General features: G+C 40.6%; 1 protein-coding gene across 4 annotated transcripts in view; it reads left to right on the forward strand.

The window, feature by feature from the left end:
* LOC106569241 (disks large-associated protein 1) overlaps window positions 1–27,040 on the forward strand; it is a 99,205-nt gene that overhangs the window by 24,982 nt on the left and 47,183 nt on the right. For all 4 annotated transcript variants that reach the window (XM_014140415.2, XM_045694112.1, XM_045694111.1 and 1 more), the window contains exon 2: window positions 9,325–9,405. The gene's annotated coding sequence lies outside the window, so the exon portion shown is untranslated. The remainder of the gene's footprint in view (window positions 1–9,324; window positions 9,406–27,040) is intronic.

Raw genomic sequence — 27,040 nt, forward strand, 5'->3', positions numbered from 1 at the left:
ATCTGAGGAACATACAGACATAAGTAAGTGTTAGATCCATGTTAATCTGTGTTTCAGATTTCTTGTAAAGATACATTTAAAAAAAAATACTTTGCCCCAACAAGTGATTAAACATTGTTTCTTTAATCAACAGATTGCCAACAGAGGGAAAAGTAAATTCCTTAGGCCGAGTGATAACATAGACAAATCGGCATCAATAAATAATGCATGATGTCATTTGATCTAATAAACTGTGATTGAGTAATACCATTTTTACAAGTAAAATGAACAGTTTCTTGGGACATTGACACGGGACAGATTCCAATTTGCATGTTTAAGGCACTCCTAATCTTAATCTAGGATTAAATATGGGATTTTAGGATCAGATCCAGAAGTTTGAAACAATCAGTTTGGCTTTTACGCATTTATTTTATAAGGCATGTGCTCCAGACATCAACAGTTGTTGCAAAGGACGGTGGGAAGCTTTCAGTTTTAGATAGGGTTTGGACAGCTGAAAACTCTACACTATGACATCACCTCGTCTAGAGAGTATGCATATAATATCAAGGGATTTGTGACATTTACTGATTCTATGCTCAAAGGTCATAGTCAAAGACTGGTAGCAGTCAGTGTTCTAGGAACAGAAGTCATACAGTATTATTACCTACAGTTTCACTAGGGTGATGAGAGGTGTTGGGTTTGCGCCAGACATAGCGTTTTCCTTGATGGCCAAAAAGCTCAATTTTAGTCTCATCTGACCAGAGTACCTTCTTTGATATGTTTGGGGAGTCTCCCACATCCCTTTTGGAGAACATCAAACTTGTTTGCTTATTTTTTTCTTAAAGCAATGTTTTTTTTTCTGGCCACTCTTCCGTAAAGCCCAGCTCTGTGGTGTGTATGGCTTAAAGTCGTCCTATGAACAGATACTCCCATCTCCACTATGGAGCTTTGCAGCTCCTTCAGCTTTATCTTTGGTCTCTTTGTTGCCTCTCTGATTAATGCCCTCTCTGCCTGGTCCGTGAGTTTTGGTGGGCGGCCCTCTCTTGGCAGGTTTGTTGTGGTGCCATATTCTTTCCATTTTTTAATAATGGATTTAATGGTGCTCCGTGGGATGTTCAAATTGTTTGATATCTGTACTTCTCCAAAACTTTGTCCCTGACCTGTTTGGAGAGCTCCTTGGTCTTCATGGTGCCGCTTGCTTAGGGTGACCCTTGTTTTGTGGTGTTGCAGACTTTGGGGCCTTTCAGAACAGGTGTATATATACTCAGATCATGTGACACTTAGATTGCACACAGGTGGACTTTATTTAACTAATTATGTGACTTCTGAAGGTAATTGGTTGTACCAGATCTTATTTAGGTGCTTCATAGCAAAGGTACTTTTTTTCATTTCACTTCATCAATTTGGACTATTTTGTGTATGTCTATTACATGAAATCCAAATAAAAATCTATTTAAATTACAGGTTGTAATGCAACAAAATAGGAAAAATGCCAAGCGGGATGAATACTTTTGCAAGGCACTGTGGAGGGATGGCCACTCTACCGTCTAGTTGTGCAGTATTGTCTTGTCACTGCTGTGTTTTACGCACTGAAATTATATCTACCGGTCAAGACAATCCTACAATTCTACTAAAAACATGACCTTGTGAATAATTTCTCATTGATATATACACACTGTGTACTTCACTATTCTGGGTTTAATGTGGTGATACAAAGTAATAAAAAATGTTAATATCTGCAAAGCTTTTTTAAATCCCCCCATGAAAAAAATAAATGTGGTGTATTTAATCTTTCTATGACGTCAGGCACTCCCATGCTGGGGACTGCTATTCATTTTAGGCTGCAAAGTGAGGCCCTGCCTAAATGTAACCGATGATGCATGTTGTATTTACCTTAATAATACAGTATTGCCAGTGTGGGAGTAATGTCTTACTGCACATAGTTGAAGACTAGCTATACAGTTGAAGACCAGCTCAGTCAAAATCATGGACTATCCACAGGCCTTCCTAGTCCTATAAGAGTGTATATCCTACATTTAAATTTTCTAGTTTTAATGTCACACATGCACAAGTACAGTGAAATGCCTTTCTTGTGAGCTCTAAACCCAACAATGCAGTAATCAATAACAATGTAATACTAAAAATAATATAAGGTCGAACAAAAACTAACAAGAAATAAAAATATCTGTGTATTGTGATGAAAGTGAATTATTCTACAAAGACCAAGAGATCTTTGTGTGACTCATCGTTCAGTCTTTTTCTATGTTGAGGAGAGAATCTATTGGCTCATCCACAGACAGGCAGGTATGTGAGGTAATGGAGTGTCCCACATGTGGCAGCAGGCAGGCTCAGGTTAGAGCTGATGTGATTAATCTTGTCTATTACAAGGGTGTAACTCAATGTCCAGTTTGTCTGGAGAGATAAGAGATAGTGGTGAGAATCCGTTCAGATTTTAATTTAGGCTACACTCTTAGAAAAAAAGGGTTCTTCAGCTGTCCCCATAGGAGAGAACCCTTTTTGGTTCCAGGTAGATCACTTTTGGGTTCCATGTAGAACCCTCTGTGGAATGGGTTCTACATGAGACCCAAAAGGGTTCTATCTGGAACCAAAAATGGTTCTTCAAAGGGAACTCCTATGAGAACAACAGAAAAACCCTTTTAGGTTCTAGATAGCATATTTTTTTCTAAGCGAGTATGTTCTCTTAATATCTATTGGGGAATAACAGCTCAACTATGAGATGCAAAGCTCTTGTGACCCATCTAGTCCTAATTAAGAAGATGAATGTGTTTAAACTAATAAGTACTAAGGGAGTGAGAAGCATTAGGAATTAGTCTTTGGGGACTGGGGGGGTCCTTAGTTTCCTTTGGAATATCTCTAACCACAACTGACTCTTTAAACTTGGAGAGGGCATTTTATTTGATGGCCGTGGCTTACGGAAAATTCCTTTCGGAGGAGGGAAGTATGTCTGTGTGGAAGTGATAGAGTCGTTCTGCATAATTTCCTCAGTGCTTGTCTCTCTGTGGTGGATCAGAGAGATAGCGAGAGAGCGAGCTGCTACCTCTCAGGGGAGCGTCTCAGTCACCATTCATGTTCTCTTCCTCTCTCTTATTTTTGGATACAGCGTGTTTGCATAAAGTCAGAGAACTAGGCTACAGCTGCATCACGTCCTGTCTTTGTCATTATTTAACTGAATGAGTCTTCACCATGTAGCCTAGCTAGACAATGTTTTCAGGTGTTAAGTTTCGTTCTTGGTCCTGGAGTTGGTTGAAGGAAAGGAAGGATTATGGTATTAGCTGCTCAAGGGTCAAAGGAGCTACAGGCAAATTCTTCCTCAAAGTAAACCTTGCTTTCGGACTCAGTTGTAAGGCTATAAGGTTTTCTGACATTGGATATTGCATGGCAAATCTCTTGACTTTTCTGTTGATGTTGCATGTCAATATTTGGGAAATGTATGTCAGGAAGCGGCAGTATGGTCGGGCTGCTCATTTTACAGACTCCCTAAATGTAGTCAACTATTTATAGTCTGCAAGCCTGACTGCCTTCTAAGTGTCAAAGCCCACCCTCAGTTTCTAACAGTTACGGTGGTGAAACCATCCCCTTCACCCAGACTATGACATCCCCAGGAGAGGCACCTATTCTCTCTCACTCTTAGTCATCCAGCAGAGACTAAGAGACCTATTGATCCTGAAATCCCAGTGCACTTCCCCATGGGCCAGCTTTCTGACAGATCTTTTCCGGATGTTCAGTAAATGCTCAACATAACCCCACATAAACTCCCCCACTGAATAAACAGCTGTCAGAGAGAAAGTGCATGGCTGTGTGTTCTCATTCCCACATTCTTCTCCTGCTGGTACTGAACCATATCATCAATGTGCAGTGCGCAACTCATCTAGCTAGCAGATATGTGTTTTGGGTTTTGATGCTGGATGTAACATTTTGTGGGGTTATTTAGTATGTTGTGGAACTTGTGGGGCAAGAATCCCTTTTCATTCGTTGTTCGCAGTTAGCTCACCTTGTGTCCTTTAAAGTCTAGCTTTCGCATTTTACATAGTGACCTATTGCATGTTACTTCAGTCTGATATTGACTAATTGTACTGTTTATGGGATGATTAACAAACCCACTAATGATGTAAGTGATGTCTTACCTCCATGAATGATGTTAATTGCATCAGTAATTGCTACATGAATCATGAACATTCATTAGCAAAAGGTGGTTAGAAATGCCTCTAGAGCAGAGTACGGGGAAAGGAATTAGAATCACTGATACAGGATAGAGATACAGTTCGGAATACCTTTACACCATTGTATTTCAACGATATCCGAGAACCACATTCTACTATATCGGATAACCACATATCCGTCGCTATTGTTCATTCACAAAGCTTATCAAGGAAATGTACAGTTGAAGTCGGAAGTTTACATACACTTTGGTTGGAGTCATTCAAACTTTTTTTTCAACCACTCCACAAATGTCTTGTTAACAAACAATAGTTTTGGCAAGTTGATTAGGACATCTACTTTGTGCATGACACAATTCATTTTTCCAACAATTGTTTACAGACCGATTATTTCACTTATAATTCACTGTATCACAATTCCAGTGGGTCTGAAGTTTACATACACTAAGTTGACTGTGCCGTTAAACAGCTTGGATAATTCCAGAAAATGATGTCATGGCTTTAGAAGCTTCTACATGGCTAATTGACATCATTTTAGTCAATTGGAGGTGTACCTGTGGATGTATTTCAAGGCCTACCTTCAAACTCAGTGCCACTTTGCTTGACATCATAGGAAAATCAAAAGAAATCAGCCAAGACCTCAGAAAGAAAATTGTAGACCTCCACAAGTCTGGTTCATTTTTGGGAGCAATTTCCAAACACCTGAAGATAAATTGTTAGGTTAGATTACTCGTTGGATATTACTGCATTGTCGGAACTAGAAGCACAAGCATTTCGCTATACTCGCATTAACATCTGCTAACCATGTGTATGTGACAAATACAATTTAATTTGATTTGATACCACATTCATCTGTACAAACAATAGTATGCAAGTATAAACACCATGGGACCACGCAGCCGTCATACCACTCAGGATGGAGACGCGTTCTGTCTCCTAGAGATGAACGTACTTTGGTGCAAAAAGTGCAAATCAATCCCAGAACAATAGCAAAGGACCCCGTGAGGATGCTGGAGGAAACAGGTACAAAAGCATCTATATCCACAGTAAAACGAGTCCTATATCGACATAACCTGAAAGACCGCTCAGCAAGGAAGAAGCCACTGCTCCAAAACCGGCATAAAAAAAGCCACACTATGGTTTGCAACTGCACATGGGGACAAAGATCGTACCTTTTGGAGAAATGTCCTCTGGTCTGATGAAACAAAAGTAGAACTGTTTGGCCATAATGACCATTGTTATGTTTGGAGGAAAAAAGGTGAGGCTTGCAAGCCGAGAACACCATCCCAACCTGGGAAGCACGGGGGTGGCAGCATCATGTTGTGGGGGTGCTTTGCTGCAGGAGGGACTGGTGCACTTCACAAAATAGATGGCATCATGAGGCAGGAAAATTACATTGATATATTGAAAGAACATCAAGACATCAGTCAGGAAGTTAAAGCTGGGTCGAAAATGGGTCTTCCAAATGAACAATGCCCCCAATCATACTTACAAAGTTGCGGCAAAATGGCTTAAGGACAACAAAGTCAAGGTATTGGAGTGGCCATCACAAAGCCCTGACCTCAATCCTATAGAAAATCTGTGGGCAGAACTGAAAAAGCATGTATGAGCAAGGCCTACAAACCTGACTCAGTTACACCAGCTCTGTCAGGGGGAATGAGCCAAAGTTCACTCAACTTATTGTTTGAAGCTTGTGGAAGGCTACCTGAAACGTTTGACCCAAGTTAAACAATTTAAAGGCAACGCTACCAAATACTAATTGAGTGCATGTAAACTTCTGACCCACTGGGAATGTGATGAAAGAAATAAAATCTGAAATATTATTCTGACATTTCACATTCTTAAAATAAAGTAATGATCCTATCTGACCTAAAACAGGGAATTTTTACTAGGATTAAATGTCAGGAATTGTGAAAAACTGAGTTTAAATGTATTTGGCTAAGGTGTATGTAAACTTCCGACTTCAACTGTATGTAAAATATGAAAATCATTGTCAGGTAAATTATAGGCAGAAAGATTTGCATTCGACATGCAAACTCATTCCTAGTGTGTGTTTGTCAGAGTGGTTGGGTATGCCAATTTCAAGTCAGCAACTTTGACTCTTAGTGTTCGATTGCAAAAGACAATCTCTTTTTTTTTGCCAGTATGAAAAGTGACAAATTAACTCTGACAAACAAATGAGTTTGTGAAACAACAGTGCCACAAATCACTTGTGTGCAGATGATGAAGTGCTGCCTGTAATATCAACCCTGAGGAGAGAGAGACCATTATCAACATCTGACTACTTCCAGCACAACGATCACCAGCAGCTGCGATATGCTTGCATTCAGTTCCGTTCTGCTTTAAACTGCTCTGCCTGCCGCATTGCTCTCTCTCTCTGCCTCCTTTCTCCTCGCCAGCTAATAGTCTAAAATTACATTTTAATTAACTTTGAATGTTACCCACCTTATGCTTTCCTGAGGCCATTGCTAAGCTGTTCTTTAAACCGCCGCCGCCACGGGAGGTTTAATTTCAAACACTTCCCAACAACCGACATACCAAGGCTTCTGTGTGATTTCACATTCACTCAGATTGTCACATAACACAAAAGTGAAAGCACAGAGACGAGACGGCCATATTTCAACAGCTTAAAGCAGGAGGCCACTCAGGGCAGAGAACAAGTGGATGAATCTCCTTCCGCTTCCCTTCCCGTGTTCTGACATAGCACACAACAAGAGCTTCTATTACTACTACCTCCAAAGTCTATTGGAAGTTTACTTTTAAACACAACCCCAATCTCTTCACCTTACAACACCCTCATCCATTTTTTCCTGTGCCATAGTAGCAGACCTTCTATCTCCCAGTGAAATTCAACCCGTGTCCCTTCAAATCTGAACATATTGCATTATCCACCCGCAGTCATTTGTTCCCCCAGCCCCTTAGGCAATGGCATACATTAAGGGCCCTGGCTGCTCTGCTCTACTCTGCTCCTCACCGATCCTCTGCTGTATCTTCTCATACTGGTTTAATATTCCTCAGCTTATTTCAGGGTCCTGGTGACTGGGGCTGGGGCTGCAGCAGAGGGAGGGAGGGAGAGAGAGAGAGGAAGCTGCCTCATCACATGAGGTAATTGATAGAGGCTCATAACTCATCCTCATCAATCATAGAGCCTTGAGGCTGGCAAACAGGCATAACAATAAGGGCTGCAAATGGCAGACAATTGAATTAGCCCTCTGCTCTATATGCATTTTGACAGCCATGTAACTCTCCACATATTAGTGAAAAGAGGGAGATAAGGAGTCTGCTTCCCACCTTGTCAAACATGATTTTTACATTAAGTATGAATTGAAGAAATTAAGTGTGGTAGAATAGATCTGGTCAAAGCACGACATGAGAGGGTAGGTTGGAGGTGTGGGGGGAATGTTGCAGAGTTACAGAGATAAAAGGTTTTTATAAACATTTTAATTATAGGCATACACCGTTTCTGAGTTTTCGTGTGCACTATTTTGCACGGCATAACCATAGATATAGAACATGAGTGAACAAAACATTAGGAACACCTTCCAAGTATTGAGTTGCCCCCTCTTCTGCCCTCAGAACAGCCTCAATTCATCAGGGCATGGACTCTACAAGGTGTCAAAAGCATTCCACAGGGATGCTGTCTCATGTTGATTCTAATGCTTCTCACAGTTTTGTAAAGCTTTTTATTTAACAAGGCAAGTCAGTTAAGAACAAATTCTTATTTACAATGACGGCCTACTGGGGAACAGTGGGCTGTTGTAATCTTTACCTTGTCAGCTCTGGGATTTGATCCAGCAACCTTTCTGTTACTGGCCTGATGCTCTAACCGCTAGGCTACCTGCCGCCCCTGAATGTCCTTTGGGTGATGGACTATTCTTGATACATACAGGAAACTGTTGAGCTTGAAAAACCCAGCAGCGTTGCAGTTCTTGACTCACTCAAACCGGTGCACCTGGCACCATCTACCATACCATGTTCAAAGGCACATACATTTGTTGTCTTGCCCATTCACCCTCTGAATGGCACACATACACAATCCATGTCTCAATTGTCTCAAGGCTTAAAAATAAATATTTTACCTGTATCCTCCCCTCCATCTACACTGATTGAAGTGGATTTAACAGGTGACATCAATAAGGGATCATAGCTTTAACCTGGATTCACCTGGTCAGTCTATGTCATGGCAAGAGAAAGTGTTCTTAATGTTTCGTACACTCAGTGTATAGCTCTACGGGCATGATCATGTGACCTTCATGTTCTGCACTCAAGCACCTGGTCTTTAGCCTATTATAATCGCTTGATGGCAGCAAAGTAGTTTGCACTACCACACTCCACTGTATAATGCACTCAGTAAACCCAGGATGGTAGTACAATGATTTGACATGCCCATATGCACACATCCGAAGCTATTTGCTCTTTTATGAGATGCAGCTGGAATCTAAGTTGTCCTAAGTGTGTGCGTGTACATATACATTTGAATGCGTGTGGTGTGTGTGTGTGTGGGTAGTGATTCCGATCGTTACAAGCATTTGGGAACATTGAGGGAGATTGGGAATAGAAAGAATCACAGCACACACCATAAGTTTGGCTCATCTGAGAAATCAACACTGCATTCAAAGTCATTACATCCTCTTTTTGCTGGCAGTTTACGAGTTTCTGTTATGGAGTCTCATCAAAGATAACATCTAATGATCAAAGCCAATGATGCTTGTCTGTGTGAATAACGATGTTGCCAGAACAGCTTGTGCTGTGTTACATCCTAGGGCTAGGGGGACTGGTGATGTGTAATCAGGGAAATGTTATTTTTTGACCTTGGGTTGAAGCTTATCTCAAATTGTGCTCATAGCTCCTTCTTCAGATCAAAGGGCTGTGAAGGACAGTTGAAAAAGCCATTTCGCTGTGGTATCTCTGTCTGCACTGGTGTAATGTAGCTGGCCAAATGAGCTCGAAGGAATTCAAGTGTCAGAGTGTTTACTGTAGCTATGACTTCAGGATTTCTGATTGCACAACTTGCTCGGTGTGACCCCTGTGGCATCCGAACTGAAAATAACCTTAGTTGATTTAACTTTTTAAAATGAAAAAATAGACAGTGCATTGTTTAATGAGACACCTCTAATAAATCTTAATGAAATGACCATTTCTGTTTGTTTTCTTTTGTCCTTTCCAGTGGACTGTATTGGTGTGAAGGCTAACACACAGGGATTCCAATGCCTTCCAGACAACAATCTAAGATGGGGAATTGAAGAGGGTGAGTAGGATTATGAACGGTTAGTCAAGTGTTTGCTTTGCTTTTATTTACATGCCTACAGAAATCTATACTGCCCTACAAAGGCAAAATGCAGTAACTACGCCAACAGTGAAACTGACAAAAAAATAACTGACGGCTTTAAAGTTTTTTTGATAGCCAGTCAAATATGTTGTAGGTAGATCAGTGATAATGCACTGATGTATCATCTTATTAGGAAGTCACTTTTAGGCATATTGACACTGATTTGACCTATGATCCCTAACATGCAGATACAACACTGCCATTGTATGACCTTAAACAACTACAGTGCCCCTTGACTTTTTCCACATTTTGCTACGTTACAGCCTTATTCTAAAATGGTTTAAATAAAACATGTTCCTCAATCTACACACAATACCCCATAATGACAAAGCAAAAACAGGTTTTTAGAAATTTTTGCAAATGTATTAAAAATAAAAACAGACATACCTTATTTACATAAGTATTCAGACCCTTTGCTATGAGAGTCGAAATTGAGCACAGGTGCATCCTGTTTCCATTGATCATCCTTGAGATGTTTCTACAACTTGATTGGAGAACATGTGGTAAATTCAATTGATTAGACATGAGTTGGAATGGCACACACCTGTCTATATAAGGTCCTACAGTTGACAGTTCATGGCATAGCAAAAACCAAGTCATGAGGTCAAAATAATTGTCCGTAGAGCTCCGAGACAGGATTGTGTCGAGACACTGTTCTGGGGAAGGTTACCAAAAGCATTTTGCAGCATTGAAGGTCCCCAAGAACAGTGGCCTCCATCAATCTTAAATGGAAGAAGTTTGGAACCACCAAGACCCTTCCTAGAGCTGGCCGCGCAGCCAAACTGAGCAATCAGGAGAGAAGGGCCTTGGTCACTCTGACAGAGCTCCAGAGTTCCTCTGTGGAGATGGGAGAAGCTTCCAGAAGGACAACCATCTCTGCAGCACTCTACCAATTAGGTCTTTATGGTAGAGTGGCCAGATAGAAGCCATTCTTCAGTAAAAGGCACATGATAGCCCACTTGGAGTTTGCCAAAAGGCACCTAAAGGACTCTCAGACCATGAGAAACAAGATTCTCTGGTCTGATGAAACCAAGATTGAACTCTTTGGCCTGAATGCCAAGCGTCACGTCTGGAGGAAACCTGAAACCATCCATACATGGAAGCATGTTGGTGGCAGAATCATGCTGTGGGGATGTTTTTCAGCGGCAGAGCAAAGTCCAGTAAGATCTTTGATGAAAACCTGATCCAGAGCGCTCAGGACCTCAGACTGGGGTGAAGGTTCACCTTCCAACAGGACAACAACCCTAAGCACACAGCCAAGACAACGCAGGAGTGGCTTTGGGACAAGTCTCTGAATGTCCTTGAGTGGCCCAGCCAGAGCCCGGACTTGAACCCGATCGAACATCTCTGGAGAGACCTGAAAATAGCTGTGCAGCAATGCTCCCCATCCAACCTGACAGAGCTTGAGAGGATCTGCAAAGAAGAATGGGAGAAACTCCCCAAATAGAGGTGTGCCAAGATTGTAGCTTCATACCCAAGAAGACTCAAGGCTGTATGCTGCCAAAGGTGCTTCAACAAAGTACTGAGTAAAGCGTCTGAAAATGTGTTTTTGCTTTGTCATTATGGGGTATTGTGTGTAGATTGATGAGGGGAAAAAAACTATTGAATTAATTTTAGAATAAGGCTGTAACATAACACACTGTGGAAAAAGTCAAGAGGTCTGAATACTTTCTGAATGCACTGTATATGGGTAATGCAAAGGCAACGTGCATTATCTACAATCTAAATGTGTTTATGCATATTTCTTGTTGTTTTTTGTTTGATGTAAGAAGTTTGAGAGTTCTAAATACATTCCAACTGTATTTAATGGTTTCATGTAGTTATGTTTTCATGTTTTGAAGTAACCCTTATGTAACCCTCATTCAAAAGGTAAGGACTATTGCATCACGCATAATGAATATACTTAAAAAGTAATATTTCATTTTGTGAAGTATCTACAATCTATTAATGTGTTCATCCAACTTTCTTATTGTTTTTCTGTTTGACTTTGTATAGTCATTTATTTGACTTAGTGGTCATAGGTCAAATCAGTGCTCATGCTTGATAGGCATAAAACATGACTTCATAATAAGATGATACATCAGTGCATTATCACTTGTCTGCCTACAACATATTTGGCTGGACAACAAATAAACTTTAAAGCAATTTTTCTGTTTCACTGTTTGAATAGTTACTTAGTTACTGCTCTTATGGCAGAGCGGGTAACTGCAGTCAAAACATAGTGGAACATTACCATTTTAGTCATTTAGCAGACGCTCTTATTCAGAGCGACTTACAGTAGTGAATGCATACATTTAATTTTGTACTGGCCCCCCGTGGGAATCGAACCCACAACCCTGGCGTTGCACACACCATGCTGGCGTTGCAAACACCATGCTCTACCAACTGAGCCACAGGGAAGACCATAGCCTTGGTTTTTACTTAGATTTTGTAGTTACTGAAAATTTCACACTGAAAATAATTGAGGGTGATATCGAATCGTTTCACCTTACTGTCCAAAAGCATTATATGCAGCTGGCAATGCACCCGTATCCGCTGTGGACCGCAGCAAATAAAATTAAATAACATCAAATCAAATTTTATTGGTCACACACACATGGTTAGCAGATGTTATTGCGAGTGTAGCGAAATGCTTATGCTTCTAGATCCAACAGCGCAGCAGTATCTAACAGGTAATATATAACAATTACACAACAAAACCTAATATCTAACAAATTCCACAGCAAAATCTAATACACACGATCTAGAAAAGGAATGGGATAAGAATATACAGTTGAAGTCGGAAGTTTACATACACCTTAGCCAAATACATTTAAACTCAGTTTTTCACAATTCCTGACATTTAATCCTAGTAAAAATTCCCTGTCTTAGGTCAGTTAGGATCACCACTTTATTTTAAGAATGTGAAATGTCAGAATATGGCGGTTTTGGCGGATTTGGAGCAGTGGCTTCTTCCTTTCTGAGCGGCCTTTCCGGTTATGTCAATATAGGACTCGTTTTACTGTGGATATAGATACTTTTGTACCTGTTTCCTCCAGCATCTTCACAAGGTCCTTTGCTGTTGTTCTGGGATTGATTTGCATTTTTAGCACCAAAGTACGTTCATCTCTAGGAGACAGAATGCGTCTCCTTCCTGAGCGGTATGACGGCTGCGTGGTCCCATGGTGTTTATACTTGCGTACTAGTGTTTGTACAGATGAACGTGGTACCTTCAGGCGTTTGGAAATTGCACCCAAGGATGAACCATACTTGTGGAGGTCTACAATTTTTCTGAGGTCTTGGCTGATTTCTTTTGATTTTCCCATGATCTCAAGCAAAGAGGCACTGAGTTTGAAGGTAGGCCTTGAAATACATCCACAGGTACACCTCCAATTGAATCAAATGATGTCAATTAGCCTATCAGAAGCTTCTAAAGCAATGACATCATTTTCTGGAATTTTCCAAGCTGTTTAAAGGCACAGTCAACTTAGTGTATGTAAACTTCTGGCCCACTGGAATTGTGATACAGTGAATTATAAGTGAAATAATCTGTCTGTAAACAATTGTTGGAAAAATTACTTGTGTCATGCACAAAGTAGATGTCCTAACCGACTTGTAAAAACTCTAGTTTGTGAACAAGAAATTTGTGGAGTGATTGAAAAAAAGGTTTTAATGATTCCAACCTAAGTATTTGTAAACTTCCGACTTCAACTGTGTAAGTATAACATATATGGATGAGCAGTGACAGAGCTGCTAAGATGCAATAGATAGTAAAGAATAGATAGTGAAGGGTACAGTATACAGTATATACATGTGAGATGAGTATGAGATGAGTATCTATAAGTCTATGCTAGGTAAAGCTCCGCCTTATCTCAGCTCACTGGTCACGATAACAACACCCACCCGTAGCACACGTGCCAGCAGGTATATCTCACTGATCACCCCCAAAGCCAACACCTCATTTGGCCGCCTTTCCTTCCAGTTCTCTGCTGCCAGTGACTGGAACAAATTGCAAAAATCACTGAAGCTGGAGACTTATTTCCCTCACCAACTTTAAACATCAGCTATCTGAGCAGCTAACCGATCGCTGCAGCTGTACAAAGTTCATCTGTAAATAGCCCACCCAATCTACCTACCTCATCCCCATATTGTTTTTATTTACTTTTCTGCTCTTTTGCATACCAGTATTTCTACTTGCACATCATCATCTGCTCATTTATCACTCCAGTCTTAATCTGCTAAATTGTAATTCTTCGCTACTATGGCCTATTTATTGCCTACCTCCTCACGCCATTTGCACACACTGTATATAGACTTTCTTTTTTTTCTACTGTATCATTGACTTGTTTATTGTGTTATTGGCTTGTTTATTGTTTATTCCATGTGCAACTCTGTGTTGTTGTCTGTCACACTGCTTTGCTTTATCTTGGCCAGGTCGCAGTTGTAAATGAGAACTTGTTCACAACTAGCCTACCTGGTTAAATAAAGGTGAAATAAAAATAAAATAAAAAAAATATGTTAACATTCTTCAAGTGGCATTATTAAAGGGACTAGTGTAACACATGGGAGTGAGAGACAACAGACAGACAACAGGAGCAAAGTGATGCACAGAGGCTCTGCAGCAGCCTGGGACAGCCTGGTCAAAAGTAGTGCACTAAGTAGGGAATAGGGTGCCATTTGGGGACACCGGCAGGGAGAGAGGCCAGTGACCTCACACTGCACATGTGTCTGGATGATCTTCTTCTACGTGCAGTATTGAGCTCTCAGTTCACCACAACCAATGCCATGAGAATACCAAGTGTGATGTTATGTTTTGAAGGGAAAGCCTGCAGCTAAACAAGAAATAGTAGCTGTTGATGAAATGGAGATCATGATGCCCCGGGATTAGGAACAAACTAAATTGGAAACAAATCTGCAACAACATGGAGTAACATGGAGTAAAGAAACAAGCTTTGATCCCTGACACACTGACACTAAGCTGGAGAGCTAGAGAGGAGAGGAGGGGTGAGTGGGGGGTGTAAGTACTCAAAGGCTGTCTGATCAGAACCACAGCAGGGCAGCATTCTCTAGTCAGTTTGAAGAATATAGTGGTAGGGACACATAAGTGAACATCAGAGGGCTTTAACACTGTCTCATAATAAACTCCATGTGTTTTCACAGCCGACCCCTGTAATTTGGTGGGCTGTGCCAAATTAACAGCACACATTTGTGTCCAAAATCTGCCTAACTGATTCCATCAACCTACCTATCTTTTCGGGGGGTCTGTGGTTAAAAAACGAAAGTAGGAAAATAATACTCTTGCTTCCAACATTTTCAGCTGAGATTTTTTTGTCTAAGTGCACCAGAAGGTAAGATACATGGTGCGAAAGGCACTCACTAGGAATCTGTGCTCCATTTGCCCCTGGCGGAAACACTGCTCATTAAATTTTAAGAGTCATTTTTGGTCTTCTAGTGATGTTGTTGGGGGGGGCAGAGATCTGATTGTATAGTAGATAGTGGATGAGATGAGAAGGAAGCAACGTTTATTATTGGATTATACACGCTGGAAATCTAGGGTTTTGGGCAAGTAGTGTATTTACAGTAGACTTAAGGTAGAAGTAGAAGCAATGAGGAGTGTGAGTGGAAGCATTACATTTTAACCTGCCTCTAACATAATTCCAAAACTGTACTCAAGTACTATAGCTTTAAGGTTCTGAGGCTAAGACACCAGTCTCAAGACATATTGTCACGCCCTGACCTTGGAGATCCTTTTATGTCTCTATTTTGGTTGGGGTGGGCATTCTATGTCCTTTTTTCTATGTTTTGTATTTCTTTGTTTCGGCCGGGTATGGCTCTCAATCAGGGACAGCTGTATATCGTTGTTGCTGATTGGGAGCCATACTTAGGCAGCCTGTTTTCCTTTGGGTTTTTGTGGGTGGTTATTTTCTGTTTAGTGTTTTGCACCTGACGGAACTGTTCAGTTGTTCTTTTGTTTGCTTGTCGCATTAGTGTTCAGTTTAAACATTAAAATGACGAACACTTACCACGCTGCATTTTGGTCTGATTTCTCTTCCCCTTCATCCGAGGACGACGAAGACCGTTACACATATTGGTTTGACATGTTGATGACAAGCATAATATGTTACAACTGATACTGCTCACTTGACTTCCTCAATCTTTCATACTGGTAAATATTGGTTGAAGGCTGCCTATTGAATACGTTAAGAGATTCATAAAAGTGATTAGTGTCTTCTGTACATGGTGTCTTCTGTACATGTTGTCTTCTGTACATGGATGACCGCCTACAGTGCTCTTTAATATATGCTCTTTAATATAGAATTCAATAAATCCGTTTTTTATATATGAATAAAGACTTGCTAAAGTGCCAAAATTCAGCATTTCAACATGTCCCTCACATGCTGACTAGACCAGGCATGCACGTGCGTCTGCGTGCACCTTCGCACGCATGTTGATTTTGTCCATCCACACCAAACGCGATCAGGACACGCAGGTTGAAATATCAAAACGAACTCTGAACCAACTATATTAACAGGTCGAAATGCATGTTTGAAATTCATGGCAATTTAGCTAGCTAGCTTGCTGTTGCTAGCTGATTTGTCCTGGGATATAAACATTGGGTTGTTATTTTACCTGAAATGCACAAGGTCCTCTACTCCGACAATGAATCCACAGATAAAAGGGTTAAACTAGTTAGTTTCTAGTAATCTCTCCTCCAGTATTCTTTTTCTTCTTCTTCTTCGGACTTTAAAAATGGTGGTTGGCAACCAACTTTAAGGTGCATTATAACCACCAACTGGCCTGGAGTGTGGACCTCAGTTCATCTTTCAATCACCCACGTGGGTATATGCTCCTAAAAACCAATGAGGAGATGGGAGAGGTGGGACTTGCAGCTCTTATCATGGGTCAAAAATGGAACCAAGAAACATTTATTTTGCAACGCTCCCGTCACTTTTAGGAAGATTTTAACCAAATTAACTCCAACATTTCACTGAGTTTTACCATCATTGTAAAGCCCTATTTATTTTGTTGCTTTGACAAAGTCATTTCTGAAGATTATAATTTAATTAATGATTAGTGATTCATTTACGTCTGTCCCTAATTTTAAGGTCAACCCTGTTACGTGAACTGAACTCTTTAATATGGTGAAACTATTGTTTTTTAAACTTTTTTTTTTTTTTCAAAAGAAACACTGAACATCTGATAGTCAAATCATCAGTGCTGTATTACTTGAGACCGGTCTCGAGTGTCTCTGTCTTGTCTCAGTCATACATTTGTACTCAGTCTTGACTCAGTCTCGGACAGTGAGGACTCGCAATTTCTTTCCAGAGACCATCCGAGACCAGTGGAGTAAAAAAATCATAATTAGCAGCTTCCATTCAGTCAGCGCATAAAACCGCTTCGCCAGGCCAAATATATACACTCCTTTCTTTAAACATTATCTTAACAACCTTTTAACTATTTTAGACATGTTTGCGCAGTGGAGAACCTATAGGCCTTCAGGGTGTGACACGTTGGTGATTCTGAAAGGACAGCAACCGTAATACCAGCGCACTCATGTCGGAGAGTGCACTTTTTGTAAACACAAAGGGACAGTGGTGTAGTGGAGGGTATACACATGTATAAACCATATACCCACTTTTTCTTCAGTGGGCATTGCGTAAACTCACTTCTTAATCCCTACTGATGCGTATCAAAGTAGTGTAGTGGAGGTATACGACTTATCAATTATGTAGTACAATAGAAAAAGCGTGCACAAAGTAGCCTACACAATCGCAAAGCAAGTGAAATATATTCACGTGCACATAGCCTAGTTTTAACGAAATATCATCTGCAGGCAGCAAGACTGTGCAGCTCTCAACTGGTTTTAGAATGGAGCAGCTCACAGAAGAATACATCTGTAGACTGTAGGGTAGGAAATACGTTTAAATTCATGATATCTACCAGTAAATGCTAACAAAGGCAACAATGGGTATGCAACCAGGTATTGAAAAAGTGTATTCCTAAGTGTAGGTTAGTAGGCTATTTGTGATGTGCAATTACCATCATGCAATCTGGGCCCTAAACCCTTATATAGTCAATAGGCTTTCAATGGAAAACCACTCACATCAAAAAAATTGCATTTCCTGGATGGATTTTCCTCGGGTTTTCGCCTGCCATATCAGTTCTGTTATACTCACAGACATGATTTTAACAGTTTTTGAAACAGTTTTCTATCCAATGCTTCCAATTATATGCATATCCTAGCTTCTGGGCCTGAGTAACAGGCAGTTTACTTTGGGCACATCAGTTATCCGAAATTCCGAATACTGCCCCCTAGCCCAAAAAGGTTAACCAATAAGTAGTCCATAAACTCAGACATAATAAGCTAGTAGGTCCCAATCTTAAGAATACAAAAACACAACCATTAAACATTTCCCAATCGAAATGTACAACTACTACTTCCATTTGCAAAAAACATTTAACGTTTAGCACACACAGTAACCTGTGACCTAAAGCTTAAAGTGGGAACTGACAGCGTTTTAACTACTTTGCAGATATGAAACATACAGACAATCATATCAGTAACAAATATCAAATGTATGCAGGTATGTAGGTTATATGTGAATAAACGTTCCATGACGTACACAAAGGCATTGTTGGCAGAATAGATGGATGCAGTTCAATGCATGATTAATATCATTTACCAATATATTTCTTGGTAGTCCAAAAAATATTGCTATCAGGTTGTAAATCACAGGTGGCCTGACCGACTGACTTTTTCCCCTCATATTGTTTTTAGGTGACTATGCACAGCTAGAGATGCAGGTATCATTTGGTTAGCTAGCAAGAACTTGAACGACTGTTATCCAGTTAGCATATCTTTTGTGTTCGCAAATTCCCTCTGGCTACTCACTCTACTATGATTTCAGAGCACTCTCGCCTGAGTGTGCCACAGCGCAGAAAAGCTAATGAATTTACGAACGCGCAACACCTGCTGAATATGACCGGTGTCAGTAAATTTTGCCAAAAAAAGCAAGAACACTCCAGATAACATTGAAACAGCCTAACCAGCTCTGCTACGGTGAGTAAAATGGTCAAAGTGAGGTGCTCTCATTTGTGTCTGGAAGTAGATAGCTAGCAAGCTTGCCAACTTTAGATTTTTAGCTTGAGTGCTTGGTTGGGACAAGCATGCATTGGCAGGCAAGCTGCAGATTTTGGACAGCCAACAAGCTGAAAAAGTTGGAGACGGTTTATTTAATGTTCCTTCGTTAGATTTTAGCTCATCTTGCTCTGGATAGCATTAGTTCTTGATCTTGTTGTTGTTGATGTGCATAATTGGGCGAGAGAGAGCTTGCCTTTTCATGGTTGTTTGATCAATAGGACTGTACAGTTCCCAAAATGTAAGAGGACTACCGTGGTGTTTACATATTTGCGATGTATTTTGTGGCTTTTGGCAAATGCGTTCTAATGATCTAACGTTGTGCTGTTGCAACTGCCTGTAAACACACAGTCCAGTTCAAAGTGAATGATGGCAGGCCAGTGTGGCAAATAGCTTGTTTGTATAAAGGCCTACTGTAGCTCTGATTGGCTATAGCGCACCGGTCTGTGTAGACTCCGGTCCTGGAAAAGACAGATGTTTTTATTCAGTTTTATTTACTGCAGTGTCTATTAATTGTTCAAAAGCATCGCCACTTTGCCACTCTATATTGCTATAGAGTTTTCACAAATGCCTTAGTATACGTAATTCCCTAACCCTCTTAGAATTTATGAAAATGTGAAAATGACCATGTCTAAGTGGTTGCTTGTCCAAAAATGTTTTAAAAAGTGTCATATTCTTCCTAGGGGAGTATATGAACAGATTTTAATAATAATGTCATGATGCTAAAATGCTGCCAGTTCCACTTTAAATGCAACAATGTTTCACACACGTTATTTTCAAAGAGATGGCTAACAACAGCAACCGCGCAGCAATAAAAAACACAGTTCCACTCACCAGATGATGAAAGTTCTTCTTGTTGAAAGTTATTCTTGAAAAGGTAGAAGCTAAGAAATGAACAACATCCTCTTTGATAACAGCTGCTGCAAACTAGCCAACAACAAAAGCTAGCTAGCTAGTCCATGGGAAATCTAAGTTTTTGTAAAAACAGTCCCACCCATTAAGTCAAAATGTGATTGGTTGATTCCACTGTCACTCAAACATTTTGCCCGAATAAAGTTGAATGGCAGATGCCTTGATCTAGCTTCTGATGGCTTAGCCAATGGCTGACTTAGCTAGCTAGATTTATCTCCCCTGAGACCAGCAAAGAAAACCCTTTCCTTTCACCAAGAAACTGAAGAGATTAAATAAGAACATAATTGAAAATAATATAATGATAATTATTATTATATTATTATTATCATCACTATTTTATACATCCTTAGCCCTTCTCTGAAGGTGTAGAAGGCCCATTGTTTCCCACTGTGTTTGGGTTAGTAATCATTTGTAGAGTGGCTCTATTTTCCCTCTGCATGCATTTGTTTATCTATTCTGAATGTCTAAAGAATCCATAGGTTGTTCTGAAATGTGAACACAGAAAAACTGGACATTATTAACTCTTATTATGGAGGTGATTTGACAAAAATACAATCATGGTCTTGAATTGGACGTTTCTGGTCTCGGTCTTGACTCAGTCTTGACCCCCCCATCCGGTCTTGGTCTTGACTCAGACTTGATTTGCTCTGGTCTTGGTCTTGAATAGGTCGCGATTTAGGTTGTCAAGAACACAACACTGCAAATCATAGTGTAACAGTAGGTGAGCTGGTTCTACTCTTTCTGGTCACTTTCTGGTGTTTTGTGGTGGAAAACTGAGTGTGTCGAGCATAAAATGTCAACCCTGTTACCCACAGATAAACAAGCTAGAAAGATTTTAACTTTTTTTTTAATGAGGCTTGCATTCAATTGCCACTCCCTGTTGCACACAAGCTTCCATTCCCCCTGTCACAATGGGATTTGTGGCTGATTTAAGATTAAATCCTCAACCTCTTACTTTATTTGCCACTTAATAGGCACTTACTATAGTAATCTTTTTCATTTTACCACAATTTCTTTACGACCCCCCCTACATAGTGCACTACTTTTGACCAGAACCCTATGGTCCCTGGTCAAAAGTAGTGCACTATATTTTTTTACTTAACCTTTATTTAACTAGGCAAGTCAGTTAAGAACAAATTCTTATTTACAAGAGTCCATTCTACAGAGCTGCGCAGTATTCAGCAAACGGATTAATCTAAACCCTGGGCGAGTAGAAAGATGCAGAGCAAAATAAACATGTGACGTAGAGACTATTGCTTTGTTACAACACTTCTACAGAGCCACCATGGTTCATTCCAAACATGAATTCATGGTAGCCAGGTTTAGAGCCACCTGCAGAGCTCTGAACAGGGGGATAAGACTGGAGGAGTGGATCGTTGTGGATCCACAGGGAACAAACAGGCCATTTGATGAATAAATGTTTCCCATAGTAATTAAGATATGACTCATACTTTTAGGGTCGAGCAGCAGGATTCTTAGTGTGCACGTGAGTTCCTTAGCTAGCAGTAATTAACAAGCAGGATGCTGCTCAGAGGCCAGATTAACTCAGACTTTGAAGACTAAAAACCAGAAGGGCTTCTTCCCCCTCCTCTCAGCTTGGTCTCTCTTCTCTCTCTTCACCCAGAGTGATTTCACATTTCCTATGTATGTGTTCTTACTTATTTAAATGTACCTCGTCTTCTAGCTAGGCTACATCTAGCCAGAGGATATGCTAAAGATGTGCTGACCGTTTCAGGATTAAAACATGGCTGGGTGCACTGAACAATTAGCTGCAGTATATTCATCATTAAGTTACTTTTTCAGACTGTTCAGTGGATTTTCACAACTAATGTTTTTTCTGTTCGTTTTTACCAAGTGCAGTTATGACGCGGAGTAAAATTTATATTCTCAATATGACTTCCATGTCTCTCAATATGATTTCCAGGTCTCTGACCTCCTCCCTATAGGCTGTCTCGTTGTTGTCGGTGATCAGGCACTGTTGTGTCATCGGCAAATTTAATGATGGTGTTGGAGTCGTGCCTGGCCGTGCAGTCATGAGTGAACAGGGAATACAGGAGGGGGCTGAGCATGCACCCCTGAGGGGCCCCTGTGTTGAGGATCAACGTGGCAGATGTGTTGTTACCTACCCTTACCACCTTGGGGCGGCTCATCAGGAAGTCCAGGATCCAGTTGCAGAGGGAGCTGTTTAGTCCCAGGGTCCTTAGCTTATTGATGAGCTTTGAGGGCATTATGGTGTTGAACGCTGAGCTGTAGTCAATGAATAGCATTCTCACATAGGTGTTCCTTTTGTCCAGGTGGGAAAGGGCAGTGTGGAGTGCAATAGAGACTGCATCATCAGTGGATCTGTTGGGGCGGTATGGAAATTGGAGTGGGTCTAGGGTTTCTGGGATAATGGTGTTGATGTGAGCCATGACCAGCCTTTCAAAGCACTTCATGGCTACAGACGGGAGTGCTACGGGTTGGTAGTCATTTAGGCCAGTTACCTTCATGTTCTTGTGCACAGGCACTATGGTGGCCTGCTTAAAACATGTTGGTATTACAGACTCGGACAGGGAGAGGTTGAAAAAAATGTTTTGAGCAAATGATGGACCAAGGACATCTATGTCTTCAATTTGGGTTTTCTTTCCCTGCTTCTAGTGTTTGTGCTCTTTCAGGAAATGTAAATCAAGTCGGATAGCTAGCACATTTTCCAAGTTAATAAATATGTTAGCACTACAGGCCTTTGATATTTGCTTGCTCTTTGTTTGGTGAGGAGGAAAGTACAGAAGCACTTTAATGATAGTGCATGCCTTTAGGACGTGTTTTCATGTGGAACACAAATGGTGGATCTCTCTTGAAATTTAGCTCGAACTCTTTTACAACCTACATAGCATGAAGACTCAAGGGAGTGTTGGTTGGTTGGTTGGTTGGTTGGTTGGTTGGTTGGTTGGTTGGTTGGTTGGTTGGAATTAAAGCTTGTTGTTGGAAATATAGTTTTGGTTTCCAATGTTGAGGACAACTTTCAAATGATGGAATTTGATTTTCCTCTTTTTGAAAGTAAGACAAGCTTTTCATAAGTGGATAATGTATGGAGTTGATGGAGAAGTTACCTATACAGTATGAATGTCTTTATATTGTGTTTTCCTGTCCATTCCCTTTCCTTCCATATCCTTCAACTGTGGTGTGTTAATGCATGGTGATTTAGTTTAATTGCAATGGTAGATCCAATATGTTTTAATCTATATATCAAAATCTATAGACTCAGCCAGCCAACATTCTGTTCCATTGCCAGAAATGGGAATAAAAAAGTATGTTTGTATTTACATTGATGCTCAGCTGATAAGGGACTATTCTACGTGACAGAGGGATTACATATAGAATGTATTTCTGTGTTCAATCTTTACTTAAAACGTATTTCATCCAGATACTCATCTTTGCATTTTCTGATTCCTCTCAGCATCAGCATCAACACCTTCCCTCCATCCACACAGCTATTCCTTCCATTCGAATGTATGCATATTCATATCTTATATGAGCAACGTTTAGCATTGGGTATAGAAACAGATGGAGGTTCCTCCAGAACAGAATTGCAGGGGAAAGAGGGTTGGAGCTGGCTGTTTTCTGTGTGAGAGAGAAAGCAGGCTGAGCCCACGCTCTGTGCAGGCTGGGATGAATCATAAGAGTGAGTGGGCGGGAAATGCGTTTCTTTCCTCAGAAAGGCAGAGATTCTGCTCTGACGTATATCCCTGGCGTACTGGAGAATAAAGCCTCCAGGAAGTTCTTTTTTCTGACATTTTTTTTCTTGCACTTTCTCATTTTAATGCGACTGTATGTATTATGGATGTCTGTACTCAAATGGGATGACATCATCATTGACCTCTGACAACAGACAGGAAGTGTATATGCGTACATTGCAAACACCTGTGTCATAGAAATACACAACCTCCAAACAGTACCAAACCATTCCTTATCACTCGATGCTAGACTGGACAAAGAAGCTGTAAGTGTCCGGTAAATATTGATTGATAGCCTGCAACAGATAATAATTGAGTCTTTCCATCAACCCATGGACTCATACTGACCTGTTCAGACTTGCAATGTACAGGTTATATACTGTAATGGGATAGAGGAGGCTGTAAGACAGTGAGGTGTGTACACGTGGGTCATGTACTCCCTGAATGTCATCCCAGAGCCAGATTAATGAATGAATGAGGTCAGTGTGCAGAAGACAAGTGATACCGATCTGGAGAGCACATGAGCGGTGTCCTCATGCCGTTGTCTGCTTTGATTAATGGAGCTGCCATCAGAGCGTCTGCTTCCACTGCCAGCTGGGTGATCATCAGTACTCTCCCTCCTGAACACAAATAGCATTGCCTCCTCTGGTATGCCCTTACAAGAACATGGACCTGCTGACTGGATAACAGTGGACTATACCTAGGTTCAGGAGAACAACTAACTATAATGGACTTGGTAGTACACTAGAGGACCAAAATAGATATCCTTACTCTGTGTTGCAAAGGTGTTAGCTTTGAGGGTTTCCCTTGGCAAAGTAATGTAAGAGTTGAGTTTGTCTTTTCTCTCAATGCTGTGATTTAAAGACTGCTAAAGATACTTTTAGAAAATACTGTTTTGAATAGAAGTAGTCTGTCTGGCACCTATATGCCTATCAGTGAGTACCAAGTGCTGATGTGCTGGCATCTGAACCTTTTATTAACTGACATTTTGTCATAAATCTGAGAATTTGGCTTGGCCAGGCAATAGTCCCTTACTTTGGGGAGCAAAATTATATTATTGTCACCAGGGTTCATTTGGAGGGCACCATATTAGCCTTGAGGGTGTTCAATCAGATATACGTTTTCTTCGAGTGCACACCTTAGAGTGTGTGTCAGTTATGAACTGTGTTATTCAATGTCTTGGAGCCTTAGCCTCGAAACCACCATTACGTTACACAATGTTATTCAATGTCTTGGAGCGTCAGCCTCGAAACCACCATTACATTGATGCACCATGTTATTCAATGTCTTAAGAAACAGCCAGCAGCACTTAATTGACAATGTTGACCAGCGAGAGCCCCTTAGCTCATTTTCATAATTCTCTGGCTTGCTACTGTGGAAAGGATAGTTTTCTATTGTAGATCTATTGTAATACTAAGATTAGATAAGAGATGTGCCTGTCTTGCTGCTTCAGGGGTGGCTTTTGAACATCTAGCCCGCCTGCTTGACAGTGATTCTCACAGACAAGCCAGTCATGGGAACACAACGCAGTGAAAATTGTTCGTTTCCGATGAATTAGCTTTGAATGTTCAATCGCTGCTTCTTTACTCCAAATTCAAAATGAATGGTCTTGGTGGTGGATATGATCTCAGTGATATTGTCACAGAGCCATGAGACTGAGCATTTTACAATGCACTATTTAGTATTCCAGGAAACGTATCTTCCCTGGCTTCGCTTTTCCATCCACTTACTCAGCAGCTTTCCTCTTTCAAACATGAGTTTAGTAAAACGTGTTGTTATTAACAGATAAACACACTGCTCATATTCTAAGCACATAGGGGATGCCACTAGTTCCCACTTAGTTTCTGATTTTAAACTCTGTTAATAGTGGGGCTGCTTACCTGAAAAATCTTAAAGAATTGTGCACTTTGTGATAAAAGCATCAGAGGTAGATTAATATACCCTGAAAAGGTTTAGATTTGGAGCCAACCCAGATTTGGCCCCTCTGGGCATGGTAGAATTATTTTAAATGGCCAGCAGCAGTACCATTATTTTACATTTCAGAAGGACTGTTTTGAGATGAAGGCACCAAATTTGGAACAGAAATAGATTTATAGACTCTGAGAATATGTAGAAGTCCCAGATTTGGCCCCTGTGGGCTGAGGTGGCCATCTTGCAAAATGGCTGACTATGGTAACACTATTTTACAGTTCAGAAGTGCTGTTTTGAGATAAGCACACCAAATTTGGCACAGAGGTAGATTTATGTACCCTTGAAAGTCTTAGATATGGAGCCACCACAGACTTGGCACCTAGGGGCCTTGGCAGTCATTTTACGGAATTGCCACAGACGGTAATACAATTTTACAGTTCAGAAGGCTTATTTTTTATAAACACAACAAATATGGCAGAAGAGGTACACCCCTTAGAAATGTCCTTGTTTTTGAAAGAAATAACATCAAATTGATCAGAAATACAGTGTAGACATTGTTAATGTTGTAAATGACTATTGTAGCTGGAAACGACAGATTTATTTATGGAATATCTATATAGGCATACAGAGGCCATTATCAGCAACCATCAATCCTGTGTTCCAATGGCACATTGTGTTAGCTAATCCAAGTTTATCATTTGAAAAGGCTAATTGATCATTAGAAAACCATTTTGCAATGATGTTAGCACAGCTGAAAACTGTTGTTCTTTAGACTAGTTGAGTATGTGGAGCATCAGCATTTGTGGGTTTGATTACAGGCTCCAAATGGCCAGAAACAAATAACTTTCTTCTGAAACTCGTCAGTCTATTCTTGTTCTGAGAAATGAAGGCTATTCCATGTGAAAAATTGCCAAGAAACTGGAGATCTCATACAACGGTGTGTTCTACTCCCTTCACAGAACAGCGCAAACTGGCTCTAACCAGAATAGAAAAGGAGTGGGAGGCCCCGATGCACATCTGAGCAAGAGGACAAGTACATTAGAGTGTCTAGTTTGAGAAATGTCCTTCTAGGCAAAATAACACAGACACTGGACAGAGGAAGTAAAGTGGGAGATTTGTACAGGGTAAAAGGTATCTTGAAGAAGGAAGGCTATCACTCCATTTTGCAACGCCATGCCATACCCTGTGGACGGCGTTTAATTGGAGCCAATTTCCTCCTACAACAGAACAATGACCCAAAGCACAGCTCCAAACTTTGCAAGAACTATTTAGGGAAGAAGCAGTCAGCTGGTATTCTGTCTATAATGGAGTGGCCAGCACAGTCACCAGATCTCAACCCTATTGAGCTGTTGTGGGAGCAGCTTGACCGTATGGTACGTAAGAAGTGCCCATCAAGCCAATCTAACATGTGGGAGGTGCTTCAGGAAGCAAGGGGTGAAATCTCTTCAGATTACCTCAACAAATTGACAACTAGAATGCCAAAGGTCTGCAAGGCTGTAATTGCTGCAAATGGAGGATTCTTTGACGAAAGCAAAGTTTGAAGGACACAATTATTATTTAAATTAAAAAATCATTATTTATAACCTTGTCAATGTCTTGACTATAATTCCTAACTCATTTCATTTATGTTTTCATGGAAAACAAGGACATTTCTAAGTGACCCCAAACTTTTAGTAGTGTAGATTTGGGTTCCCCTAAAAAGATTAGGATATGGAGCCACCACAGATTTGGCCCCTGGGGACCATGGCAGCCATTGTACTAAAAGGCTGCAGACAGTACCACTATTTTACAAACTTCTAATCCACAAAAAGAAATGGCCTATACTTCTTCAGATTTTTTTTATGTCATGGCCTATACTTCTTGCCCTGGATCTCCCAAAAACCACAAGGTTCAACAGTAA

This window comes from Salmo salar, chromosome ssa14 (genome assembly GCF_905237065.1).
Source record: "Salmo salar chromosome ssa14, Ssal_v3.1, whole genome shotgun sequence".
NCBI lineage: Eukaryota > Metazoa > Chordata > Actinopteri > Salmoniformes > Salmonidae > Salmo > Salmo salar.